Here is a 14,066-nt window from a genome sequence, read left to right on the forward strand (position 1 = left end):
ACATGTTTGGAGGCCTCACCAACCTGGGCTGTAGCCATAATATATCCAGAGAAAGTATCAATGCTGACATGTACATATTTTTGTCTCCCAAATTCCGCTACATGAGTAACATCCATTTGCCACAACTGATTAGGTTTTAGTCCCCGGGGTTTTACCCCATAATGTGGGACAGTGTGATGTGGTGGACAAGCAGAACATTGCTTAACAATCTGGCACGCCGCTTCGCGGGTTATATGAAACTGTGCGCGCAAGCTGCGGCTATTTTGATGATGAAGTCGATGTGAACGGGAGGCCTTTTCAGTTTGAGTGAGCATCATTAAACACATTGAGTGATCAGCCAACTCGTTGCCTTTAACAAGGGGGCCAGGAAGGCCAGAATGAGCTCGAATATGTTCAATAAAAAAGGGCATGGTTCTATGTCTAATAAGATCTCTGATTTTGGGGGATAAACATAAGATTTTAACTTGTGATGTGTGAAGCAACTCCGCAGTCTCCAATAATGGAATAGCTCTAGCAACATAGCAACTATCGGTATACAAATTAAACGGCTGTTCTGACAAGACTTCCAGCACTTTAGCTACTGCCGATAATTCTACCACCTGAGCAGAGGAGGACTCAACAAAAATTTGATGAACTTTATCATTTAAAACATAAACGGCTACTCCCGAGACAGATCCATCAGTGAATACCAGGGAGGCAGCCTCAAGAGGTTGTTTAGACACCACTTGGGGAAAAACAAAAGCATGTAATGAGGCAAAATGTAACAGGCAATGACATGAAAAATGATTATCGATTTTGCCTTAATATCCTGCAAGGGCTATACCCCAATCATCCACATTTTGGAACAACCAATCAATCTGTTTATTATTATAAGGAATAATGATAGCAGGGGGTTCTTGTCCAAAATAACTCCAGGCTTCCGAACGACTCAGACTTATTAATTGTGCCACAGCTTCATAATATGGAACTATAACTTTGGATGGAGAAACTGGCAGATGAATCCACAAAAGTGGCCCTTGTTGCCAAAGAACTGCAGTGGGCGTATATTTGGTGAAAAGAATACCCGAAATCCATGGTCTGGTATAATCCATATAGGATATTTGTTGTTCTTCAATGGCTTTTTCAACCAACTTAATAGCCTCTTGGGCAGCCAAGATTAATTCACGAGGAGAATTGGGATGGGAATCTCCTTTTAAAATCTCAAAAAAGGGCTTTAATTTTCCGGCAGTTAACCTCAAAGAGGGCCGGAGCCAATTAATGTCTCCTAATAATTTTTGAAAATCATTTAAAGTTTTAAGACCATCTTTTCTTATGTGTAACTTTTGGATTTGAATACTGTCTTTAAATAGGGTATACCCTAAATAGGAAAAGGGAGAATGTCTCTGAACTTTTGAGGGGGATATCACGAGCACATGGGCTTGTAGGGCTTTCTGTAAGTCTGAAAAAGCAGCCAACAATCGTCCCTCCTTCTCATCTGCCAAAAGAACATCATCCATATATTGAATGACATACACTTGAGGATATTCTGCTCTAACCTGTTCTATAGTGAGAGCAACATATTTTTGACATAAAGTAGGGCTATTAGCCATACTCTGTGGAAGAACTACCCAATGATATCTTTTTACCGGTTCTTGAAAGTTTGTTGAGGGAACACTGAATGCAAAACGTTTACAATCTGGAGCCGCAAGGGGGATGGTGAAGAAGCAATCTTGAAGATCAACAATTATTTTAAAGGTTCCCTTGGGTATAGCGGAAGGTCAGGGTAGACCTGGCTGAAGAGCCCCCATGACTTCCATGGTGGCATTAACTTGTCTAAGATCTTGTAAAAGTCTCCATTTTCCTGACTTCTTTTTTATAACAAAAATAGGTGAATTCCAAGGAGAATTAGAAGGAACAATATGTCCCTTATCGAGCTGTTCCTGTACCAACTGCTCTGCAGCCAATATCTTGTCCCTGGTAAGGGGCCATTGATCTACCCACACCGGCTCATCACTTTTCCAAAGGATCGGGTCAGCATGGGATACAGGGGGACCAATAGCCCGTGTTAAAAATATCCAAGTCCTCTATTTCCTTGATTACCTATAGATTGTAAGAGTTCGCATCTCCCTTGACCATGAGGTCCCAAGCCCTGATTGGGTAGGAACCCTTGATTTGAACATTTGGTGAGTAACTTGAGTATTGGGGCTATATGGATAAACTCCCATATCTTTCATGACATCACAGCCCCACAAATTTACCGGTAACCCTGAAATAAGATAGGGCTGGAACAATCCCGTATGTCCTTTATCATCCATCCAAGAAAGCAGGTCACTGCTTTGTTCAGTACTGCAAGTTTGGCCTATTCCTTGTAACTGAGTAAGAGACTCAGTTTTTGGCCACATTGAAGGCCACTGATCGGCCCGCAGGACCGAAACATCTGCACCTGTGTCTAGCAATCCAATAAATTTTTTTCCATTAATTTGTAGTTCTAATTCAGGTCTGTGAGTCTCAATATTTTGAATCCAATACACATCCGATGATCCAAAACCTCGATTACCTCTTACAGCCTGAATGGTCTTACTGGGCATCGGATATTGGGGCAAAATTAATAATTGAGCAATCCGTTGTCCTGCTTCTATCACGATGACATCACGGGAAGTACAGGCCATAATCTTAATCTCCCCATTATAATCCGCATCTATTACCCCAGGGGCCACCAAGAGTCCTTTCATAGTATTGCTACTGCGTCCTAAAAGAAGTCCTACGGTATGTAGGGGCAGGGGGCCCCAGACCCCAGTAGGCAGGGCTTGCATTCCCATACTGGGGGTCAATACTGCGCGGGAGGAGGAACAGAGGTCCAAACCTGCGCTGCCTGAGGTGGCTCGGTACAGTTCAGAAATGGATTGTTTTCCTGAGCTGGGATGAAATTCTGAAGAGCCCCATACGCTTGTTTCGGGGCCTGGGGCTGGCCCCTCTTTCCGTTTCCCGGTAAAATATTTCCCAGTGCATCTCTTTTTGATCTACAATCTCGGCCCAATGATTTCCTCATCTGCATCGAGGGCAAAGCCCTGGCTTCTTATCATTTGTGGTGTTTTTTTCCTGCGTATCTCCTCCCTTTACACGACGGGGACATTGCCTAACTTGATGACCCATTTGGCCACATCCGAAACAACTTCCCGGTGGCCTGGGAGTCCAGGCTCCCCGCCTCTGCTGTACCAGAATTTGCTGTACAGTCTTTCCCTGTAAGGCGGCAGCCATAGCTAAGCCTTGGGTATAGGCAGGTCCAATTTCAGCACATAATCGAATATAATCCGAAATAGACCCTCGATTTTTATACGGCCGAATGGCTGCCTGACAGGGGGCATCAGCATTCTCAAAGGCCAATTGTTTAAGGAGCATAGCACTAGCATCTGATTCTCCTAACAAACGGGTAATTGTTTGCATAAGGCGCTCGACAAAATCTTGAAAAGGTTCATCAGCTTTTTGTTTTATCTTAGACAGCTCCTCTGCATGCTGGCCGGAAGGGGGAATTTTGTGCCAAGCATGTTTAGCCGCAGCATTGGATTGAATAAGTGCCTCCCGGGAGAGTTCAGCTTGGGCTCATATGGTGCGAAACTGTCCTTCCCCGGCCAGCATGTCAAAGGTAAAATTGATCCCATTCGCGGCATTTATCTCAGCGGCTTTCTGGCATTGTTCCCCCAAATCAGTTTTCCATAACAAACAGTCGCCCCCTGACAGACAAGCTCAAGCAAGTTGTTTCCAATCCTCAGGTACGAAAACATCAAACGAGGTGAGGGTATCTATCAGAGCCTGTGTAAAAGGGGCATTGGGGCCATACTGAGAGCAGGCCCCTTTTAGTTCCTTTAATTGCTTAAAAGCAAGGGGGTGATAATCAGCCCCAGAAGATTATGCTGATTATCACATCTCTGCACCACAGGAAAGGCCCTACAGGTGGTGACATGTTGAAAGCCTGGGATTACTTCTCCACGATCACCTCCTTCGGCCAAAATTTGTTGCAATGGGGAGAGCTCTTTATTCCTTTGAAAAGTTTTAGGTTCCCTATCTTCCTGGGACAGAAACGCCTCCGGCAGACAAGTCATGCGTGTGATTTCTGCACGTTGAGGGGGTTCAAGAACGGCGCCGGGGGCGGGGGGGGGGGCGGTTTCTTTGATAACATCCCTTCAAAGTTTTGTCTCAATTGTTCTATTTCTTTTTTTAAATTTTCTAGTTCCGTGTCTCGGCTTTTATCTTTCTCGTTTTCTTCTATAGGTAAAGGCTTGTCATCTTCCTCCTGTGCTGCCAAAGCAACCACAGGGGGAAGGGGCCAGTGATCATCTAAAACTTCCTCATCTGAAGGATCAACATTGGGAGGGGCAGAAGGGCCCTCATTTAAAAAGGGATTAGTGGACAGGGGACGACAATTTTCCTCATCCTCTTCTTTTGAATATTCAGGCATCTTAAAACTTTCGCGCCATGGATCTAGACTATCACGTATGAGGATCCATAGACTAATAATATCTACAGGCACTTTGGAAGGCCTGTGGCCGGCATGATAATCCTGTAATTCTTTCCTACCTTATTCCATAATTCTAAACTAACAGTTCCCTCCGTGGGGAACCAGGGGCAGACCTTTTCAACAAACTCTAAAAAGGCACAGAGCTGTTGATTCCCGAAGCATGCACCTCGGGCCTGTAACATAATTTTAAGCATTTGAGCGAACAGCGCCCTGCTACTGACTTGCCCCATACTCTCCCGAGTATTATCACCGCCCGTCACTTACCGAGGGCCCTCGTATTCCCGCGGCGTCCTTCACTCTGGTATCCCCCGTATTCAGGTCCCTGTTCGGGCACCACCTGCGACGGACCAGCCGTCACCAGTCGAAAGATTCCTGAATGGGGGAAAGGAGGACTGAGAAAATAAGACAAAGAGACAGAGTCGGGAGGGCTCCCAAGACCGAGCAAGCAAGTTTATTTACACCTCTCTTTTATACACTCAGTGAGTTAGGTCATTAATCATGACCTTTCCTCTACACAAACAATAGACTCACTGAGACAGAAATAGGGCAAACAGTTCCTTTCACAATAGCATCCAAAAAGCTGAAATACCTAGGAATCAACCTAACAAAAAAAATCAAAGACGTCTTCTCTGAAAACTATAGCAGTCTGAAAAAAGAGATTGAAGACAACATCAGAAAATGGAAAGACATCCCCATCTCCTGGGTAGAAAGGATCAATATAGTCAAAATGACCATACTTCCAAAGCTGCTATATAGATTCAATGCAATTCCAATTGAAATCCCAGCAGCATACTTCACAGACCTGGAGAAAACAATCCAAAAATTCATTTGGAACAAGAAGAGACCCAGAATATCAAAAGCAGTTTTAGGTAAGAGACATGGCAGGGGGTATCACAACCCCCAACTTGAAACTATACTACAAAGCTACTGTGATAAAAACAGCATGGTACTGACAAAGAAACAGACTTGGGGACCAGTGGAACAGATTAGAAGATGCAGAAACAACTCCAGACACACTCAGTCATCTCATCTTTGATAAAGGAGCCAAACACCCTCACTGGAAAAAAGATAGCCTCTTTAATAAATGGTGCTGGAAAAATTGGGTTTCAACTTGCCAAAGACTAAAACTAGACCTATATCTCTCACCATGTACTAAACTAAAATCAGAATGGATTAAAGATCTAAATATTAAAATAGAAATGCTGAATCAGCTGGAACAGAGATTAGGTAGAACTCTTGAAGACATTGGTGTAAGAAAAGATTTTATGAAAAAAACCTCAGTTGCCCATGAACTAGCACAAACAATCAACAAGTGGGATCTCTCTTTACTAAAAAAGCTTCTGCACAGCAAGAGAAACCACCAGCAGTGTGAAGAGACAACCCACAATGTGGGAAAAAATCTTCACCTGCTCTTCCTCAGACAAAGGTCTACTATCTCAAATCTATAAAGAACTTAAAAAAATTAGACCTCCCAAATTTAAAGACTCAATCCAAAAATGGGCATCTGAAATGAACAGATATTTCTCATACAAAGAAGTAGAAATAGCAAATAAACATGTGAAAAAATGTTCAACATCACTGGTCATTCGAGAGAAGCAAATCCAAACAGCACTAAGATTCCACCTCACTCCAGAAAGAATGGTTGCTATCATGAAATCAACCAATAACAAATGCTGGCGAGACTGTGGGGAAAGAGGAACCCTGCTCCACTGCTGGTGGGAGTGTAGACTGGTGCAACCACTGTGGAAATCAGTATGGAGATATCTCCAAGAACTAGGACTGGAAGTCCCATTTGACCCCGCTATTCCCCTGCTGGGTATCTTCCCAAAAGAATTAAAAGAATACCACAGTGATATATGTGCACCCATGTTTATAGCAGCACAATTTGTAATAGCTAAAACTTAGAAGCAGCCCAAATGCCCATCAACTGGAGACTGGATCAAGAAAATGTGGTTTTTTATAAATAGAGTACTACTCAGCCATAAAGAATGAGAAATTAGAGACATTTCTTGCTAAATGGATGCATATTGAGGAGATCCTCTTAAGTGAAATAAATAGGGCACACATTTGTAAATACCAAATAGTTTCTCTGGTGTGAGAAACTGAAAGTGTAAATAAGGACTAAAACATATAATAGATAATGTGAAATAGGAAGAAAAGGGGCAAAGGGGAAGGAAGTGGGAGGGCTAGGGGAAAGGATAGAAGGGAATGGGATTAATATGAGAAAATGGAAAAATGGGAACAAAATCTTTGTAAATAGGGAGAAATAGAGGGGTTGAAGGGAGGGCAGGGGAAAGGGGAAAAATAAGAACCAAGAGAGATTATGTAAAGGTACAAACTTCCAATGATGAATGTCATTATATTGTATACCTAAAGTGTACCAATAAAATAAAAATTTTTTAAAAAGAGAGAAATGTATGAACTTTTATGAAAAATACAGTAACTTTAAAAAAAACTTTAGTCATAGTTAAATATAAAGAATTAAGGCATAGGCTAAAGTACTCATTTTGAGAGGATTGGAAGATGGAATAAACTCTTCTGAGACATATTTATTGAGACTTTATAGTACATCACAATGCAAAAAGAAAACTTGGTTGAGTAGTGCTCACATTCAGTGATTGTACAGTCAGAAATCATAAACTATCATGTGCTGGAAGGAATGTCTGTGATTGGCAATCAGAGAAGACTCCTGGAACTTCTTCCCTTCCCTGGAGAGTTGTTTTCTGCCCTTCCAGATAGAGGCAGCTTCCTATAGGATTATCCACAACTACATTCCAGTCCCATTTTACTATAGAAATGTGTAAACCAGGGACTCAACATAGGATAAAGAGCAGAGAAACACTGTGGAAGAACTGAAAATGACAGACAGTGAAGAATTATCTTCATGGACCTGATTGGTTTTCACTTAGTGCTCATTGCCTGTTTCCATATGAAATGACTTCTATCCTTCATCTCCCACAACCATTGGCAAGCAAATCAGGTGAGAACAGCTTACATATTCCTGGAAATGGCATCATTTCTTAAAAAGCATATATGGAAAGGGTTTCTTCCTCATTCCTACAGGTGTCAGGCTGCAAAGGGTATAGAGGGTTGCACTATTGTCCTTTGCGAAGATGAGCAGGAATATATCCTTGAGTTTTCTGCTGCCTGAGCAAAGGCCAACTTGGTGTTATGGGACCTCTTACAGAGCCCCCACCCCTGACTTTTTCCTAAGCTTGCCTTCTTGTGTGATGCCACTGAATCCTGTGTGAGTGACAATCTTCAATCCCTAAATGAAACCTGGGGCCATAGATACTTTGGGAAACACTGAAAAGGTGTCTCCCTGAGTTGCATTTATCCCTGTCTAACCCTAACACTTACCCCTCCTCACCCTACTCTTTGCCACACAAACCACATCTCCAGTTCCTCCCTGGAATGTGAAGGGGGCCATTAGGTAGGGTGCCTGTCAACACTGTCATTCTTCCTATGGTCACAACTCCACTCTCAGTACCCTGTTACCCACCTCCCCATGGTTCATCCCATTCTGCATGCTTATGACCACCTAACAAATACTCAGAGTTTTCTACCATTTGTGTTATAAATAAACCTAGGAAGTCTATCCTACAAACTCATAGATCCTAGGGTGCACACGCATGTTGTTTGCTCTGTAGCCTTGACTCTTGGCCATGTGCTCACAGAGGCCTGTTTGAATAGGGCTATGGGCTGAGGTTTGCGCTTCTTAAGATTATTATGTTGAAGGCTAATCACCAGTACAAAAGTATTAAAAGGTAGGACCTTTAGGAGATGATTAAGCCATGAGGGCAATGTTCTCATGAATGAATTACTGCTCTTATAAAAGAGGAACTTATCTGCCCCTTTTACTTCTGAGAACATTTTCTTTTCCCATTAAGTTTATTGGTACATTTTAGGTATAAAATACAGTTACATTCATCATTGGGATCTTGTACCTTTACATGAGTATCTTGGTTGTTATTTTTTTCCCCTTCCCTTGCCCTCCCTTCACCCCCTCCACCCTTCCCTATTTGCAAAGACTTTGTTTCCATTTTTTTCCTCTTCTCATATATTTTCCTTTCCCTTTTTTCCCTTCCCATACAACTCCCAATTCCCCTGGTCTTTTAGACCTTTTCTTCCTGTTACACACTATCAGTTATACATTTTTTAAATTACAATATTAAGATCTAGGATATATTACCACAGATTTTACAGAATTTAAAAGGATATAGAAAGCATATTTCAAAAATCTGTTTTGAAATAAATTTGACAACTTCTAAGAAGTACCTTGGAAGACAAATTAATGAAACTAACTCTGGAGGAAATATAAAATTTGAATAGCACCTATTAAAGAAAGTATATTCCTAGCTTGAAAACCTACCTATATGACAACAGCAGGCTCATATACATTTTAACTGATAAATTATATCAAACATTTAAAGCAGAAAAAAGAAGGAATACTTCTCCCCTCATTTTAGGAACTCAACATTGTGCTAATCCTAAAACTGGATAAAGATAATAGAAGAAAAAAGTATGAACATAGATAGAAATTTGTTTAACAAAACAAACTATTAGAAGTCAGATCTGGCAGTATGTAGGAAGTGGTTTTGTTATAGGGATGGCAGTGTTGGTTCAGCATTGGAAGATCCACCCCCAAAAGTCATCATTTTAACAGAGGAAAGGAGAAAGCCATATGATCCTGTCACTAGTTGGAGAAAAACTATTGGACTAAATTCTACAGCTGTTCATGGTAAAAGCTATCAGGAGACTAGAAGTAGAACAAAACCTTCTCAACAGATTAAAGACGTACTCCATACTTTCAGCGAGAAGGCCTTATATAAATGGAGAAGATACAATGCTTTCTCCTTAAGGTGGGGAACAAGGGCAGATATGCTTACTCTTCTTCTGTCCATTAAACTTTGAAACCTAGTCCCCACCAAAATAGTCTGGCAATAAAATGACACAACTAGGATAGGATTGGCACTGCAGAAGCAAAATCTTTATATGTAGATGAAATGATAATTTACAGAGAAAATACTAAGAAATCTCTAGGAGCCCGTAGAACTTGAATTTGAATTTAGCAGGATTAGAAAACACAAGGAAGGGCAGGGGATTTAGCTCAGTGGTTCCGGTGCCTGCCTCGCAAGTGCAAGGTCCCAAGTTCGATCCCCGGTGCCAAAAAAAAGAAAAGAAAATACAAAATATATATAAAAATTCAGGTCTGTGTATACTTGCTATAAATGAAGAATTGGATATTGAAATTTAAAAGTTATGTAGGAGTACAAACGACCTAGAAAAGTTAAAAACAAAAACAAAAACAGCGTTGGAAGACATTTAGTACCTAACTTTAAGATTTCTTCTAAAGCTACAGTAATCAAGGCAGTGTTAGTGTAAGGAAAGACATATAGATCATTGGAATAAAACAGAGAATCTAGAAATAGAACCACACATATATGTTCCACTGAGTTTTGAAAGATTATTTAACATTAACATTTTATAGAATATAAACTCAATTCAAGAGCCGAGAAAGAGGAGGAAGAGATAGTGTTTTCAGCAAATGGCACTAGAACACCTGGTATCCGTATATAAAAAAAATTAACCTCAACCTTTTTTTTTCCATACATGAAAATAAATTGAAGGGATCTATGAACCTAAATAAGAAAGCCTAAAAGTATAAAACTTTAAGAAGAAATTATAAGGGAAAATATTTATGAATTCAGGGTAGGCAAGAACTACCTAGGATACAGAAAACATGATGTATAAAAGAAAAAACTTGATAAATGAGATTCCATCAAAATTTAGAACTTTAAATGACATCATTAAAATGAAAAGTCCTTAGACCATATTTACAATACATATAACCTATGACTAGAATATATAAAGAACTCTTACAGCTCATTAATAGACAAACCATTTAAAAAGTAGACATAAGAAGATGATAAACAGCCAGTACAGCACAAGGAATGAATGGTGTGCAACTCTAGAATCAGAAAAATACTAATCAGTACAATAACAAGATTGAATTATATACTCATTAGACTGATGAAGTTAAAAGTTTTGAAAGCCTTGTCATGACTTTTTCTTTTTGTTGGATTCTCCCTCTTTGCATTTAATTTGTCATGCCCAATGGATTCATTCTGCTGGGCTTCCTGGGGTTGTGATCCTCATTGTCTTTTCCTAGGAAATTGTCTAAAACTTTTTGGAGTGCTGGTTTGGTATTCATGAAGTTCCTGAGGTGCTCTTTATCATGAAAGTATCTTATTTCTCCATCAATTTTGAAAGATAGTTTTGCAGGGTACATCAATCTGGGTTGGAGGCTGTTTTCCTTTAGGGCTTGAAATACATCACTCCAAGCTCTTCTTGCCTCAAGAGTTTGCACTGAGAAGTCTGCTGTGATTCTGATGGGTTTTCCTTTGTATGTGATTTGTTTCTTTTCTCTCACTGCTTGTAGAATTTTGTTCTTCTGTTGGATTTCTGGAATCCTAACTATTCTATGCCTATGTGGAGATTTTTTTTTATTAAGGCTAGCTGGAATCCTATATGCCTCACTTATCTGTATGTCAAGTTCTTTTCCCTTGCTGGGGAAGTTTTCTGCCATCACTTCTGTGAAGAGTTTTTTTATGTCATCTGTACTCTCTCCTCTTTCTTCATTGACTCCAATTGGTCTTATGTTATTCTTCTTTGCATCATCTAGCAGCTGCTGGATTGATTTCTTGTGTTCCTTTACAATTTTAAAGCAATTTTTCTTTTTCTGGTCACTAATTGCAATCTTATCTTCTATATGTGAAATTCTATCCTCACATTGGTTCATTCTGCTGCACAGACTTTCAATGGAGTTTTTAATCCCTTGGAAATCTGTTTGTATCTGTTTTATGGATTCCATTTGTTTCCTATGTTGGGATTCCATCATGTTCCTCAGATCCTTTATTTGATTAATCATGTCTTGCACCATGAGCAAAATCTTTGCTGTTATCTGAGTAATTATTTCTGATTTCATTTTTCCCAGGTCCTCTTTTGTTGCCAGTTCAGAGGGTCCAGGTGGTTGAGTATCAGATTGTTCCATCTCATTCCCCTTTGGGGTTGCTGTAGGTGACCTCAAGGTCTGTTTTTGAGACTTGTTTACATGTCTTCTCATCCACTGGAGGGGATTCTTCTGGCGCCCACGCGGCTCACCTTCTCTGCCCTAGGAGTTTGAGATGGCAGTGGGGGAGCTTCCTTCTGGGTTCTGGGACTGGCTCAGGTTCTCTGCCCCAGGAGCTTGGGATGGTGGTAGGGGAGCTTCCTTCCAGGTTCTGGGACCGGCTCACATTCTCTGCCCTAGGTGTCTGGGATGGCAGTGGAGGAGCTTCCTTCCAGGTGCTGGGACCAGCTGAGCTTCTCTGCCCTAGGAGCCTGGGATGGAGATGGACAGCTTGCTTCCAAGTGCTGGGACCGGCTCACCTTCTCTGTCCTAGGTGCCTGACATCCAAATTTAGAGGGGAAAGGGTTTATCTGGCTTCAGTTCATAGAGGTTTCAGTCCATAATCAGCTGGCTCTCGCTTCTGAGAACATTTAAAAGGCCAACAACATCTAGGAGCAGAGAAGATCTTCTGACACTAGACACTGAATCTGTTGGCAACTTAACCTTAGACTTCCCAGCCTCCAAAACTGTGAGTGATAAATCTCTGCACTTATATTATTGTCCAAATATTCTGTGACCATACTAATTTTTATCTATATGTTTTATCATTCTAAGTTCTTGTTCCTTCCAGGAGAGGAGGGTAAATGTTGATTAAATTGAAATTATGATTATAAATTACACCTAATATCATGTATAATGAATGAAAGAGTAGAAGCTGTGCAAATTACTTGCAAGTGACAAGAAAAACAATTGTATCATAAAATTCAGTCTAGAGGAAGACAAAAGTAAAATGCAGCAGAAACAAAATGTTACTTCTAAGCTGAAAATGCCCATAATTACATTGTCATTGCCCAAATATTTTAGTTAAAAGTAGAAAGACAGGGCTGGGGATTTAGCTCAGTGGTTCTGCCACTTGTCTCACAAGCACAAGGTCCAGAGTTCAATCCCAGGTACCAAAAAAAAAAAGTAGAGAGATTGTTAAGATGTATTTATAATTTTCTACCATATATATTTCATGAGTGACCTATCTCAGATGAGGACATAGAAAATAGCATCCAGAAAAGAAATTCATTGTAGGATTAAATATCCATGAAATAATATTGTAGAGGAAATCCTAAATGGCAAAAATATTCATTAAAACCTGAGAAATAATCTTAATATGTTAATGTTAAACTCCAAATTTTGAGGGGGAACAGGAGAGTTTTTCTGGCTATTGTGGAAGGTCTTGTTTCTTTTTCTACTGAGAGCTGATCAGACCTTGATCTACACTTTGAGGAGAATGACAAGGAATAAAAAGAAAGAGACAGAGACAATTTTCAAGATATTAAGGGGGATTGGAGAGGAGACCTGCCTCTAGCAAACAGACTCAAATGAAACTCCCTAGTTGGCCCACTTTTATTACCCAGTGAGAAGCACAGGAGGAGGGGTAGCATGCTTTTCCTAAAACAGGAACTATAGAGAATGGGTAGGTAAGTGTAGGGAACAGGGAAAGGGATGTTACCAGAAGCCCTACAGTGAGTCCTGGTATCCTGTTAGCCACAACAGCACAAGGTGAATTAAAGAATAAAGGCAGGAAATGAGACTTAGAGAAGAATCTGGGTTCTGGGCCTAATCAATGCTGCTCTTAGCAGCAAAGATGAAGGCATCCCAAGTTTGCCACTATTTATTGGGTTTATAGAGAGTAGTAACAAATGACTCAGAGGGTAGCAATAATCCTAAATTGAAAAGGATCTTATAATCAGAGGAAGCATCAGATGTCACAGAGGGTGGTGGTAATCCTATGACCATGACAATCTTATTTTGATGAGGATCTAAGGTCAATGAGAAGCTTATGTTGATTAGGATGGTACGATGAGCAAAGACATTCTTACAACAGTAGGTGGGATGAGTTAAACTGATAAGGAATTTGTTCCTCCCCAAGTGAAACTTTTCTCTTACTACTCGATTTTCAAGGAACCAGGATGTCTTCAGATCATGTAATCTTGCCCTTGAGTGTCACAGCATCATGGGACCATTGAGGTCTCAGCTGTGACTGGAGGGAAAAATAGTTATGTTTTGGCATGTTATAGCTGGTCTGTAGGCAAGAAGATTAGGCCTAATCATAATTTAATTATGAAATGATTTCTCCCTAAAATGGTGTAGAATGGCTCCTGACAGATAAGGATTAAACTAATGAGGAGCCAGATTTTCTCTACACCCAAAGACCTGTATATTAACAACTGTCTTCAGCAGATGCTGTCTTGCTTCAGGAATGCCAGGTTATTGGCATTCTGCCCACAGCCAGGGTTCATGTGGCTTTGCACATACTTTCCTGTTCCCAAGGCAAATAATACTGACCTCAAATGAGATCTGAGTTATATAGCTTAGTCCCCAACATTTTTCATTCTTTTTTTTCTTTTTTTTAAATAACTGCTTTATGGATATAGTATTCATATCAGTTTTTTTCTCAATGTGGCTGTA

This window comes from Heterocephalus glaber, unplaced genomic scaffold (genome assembly GCF_053883595.1).
Source record: "Heterocephalus glaber isolate CG9 unplaced genomic scaffold, H.glaber_assembly_v1.0 deba00001463, whole genome shotgun sequence".
Lineage (NCBI taxonomy): Eukaryota > Metazoa > Chordata > Mammalia > Rodentia > Bathyergidae > Heterocephalus > Heterocephalus glaber.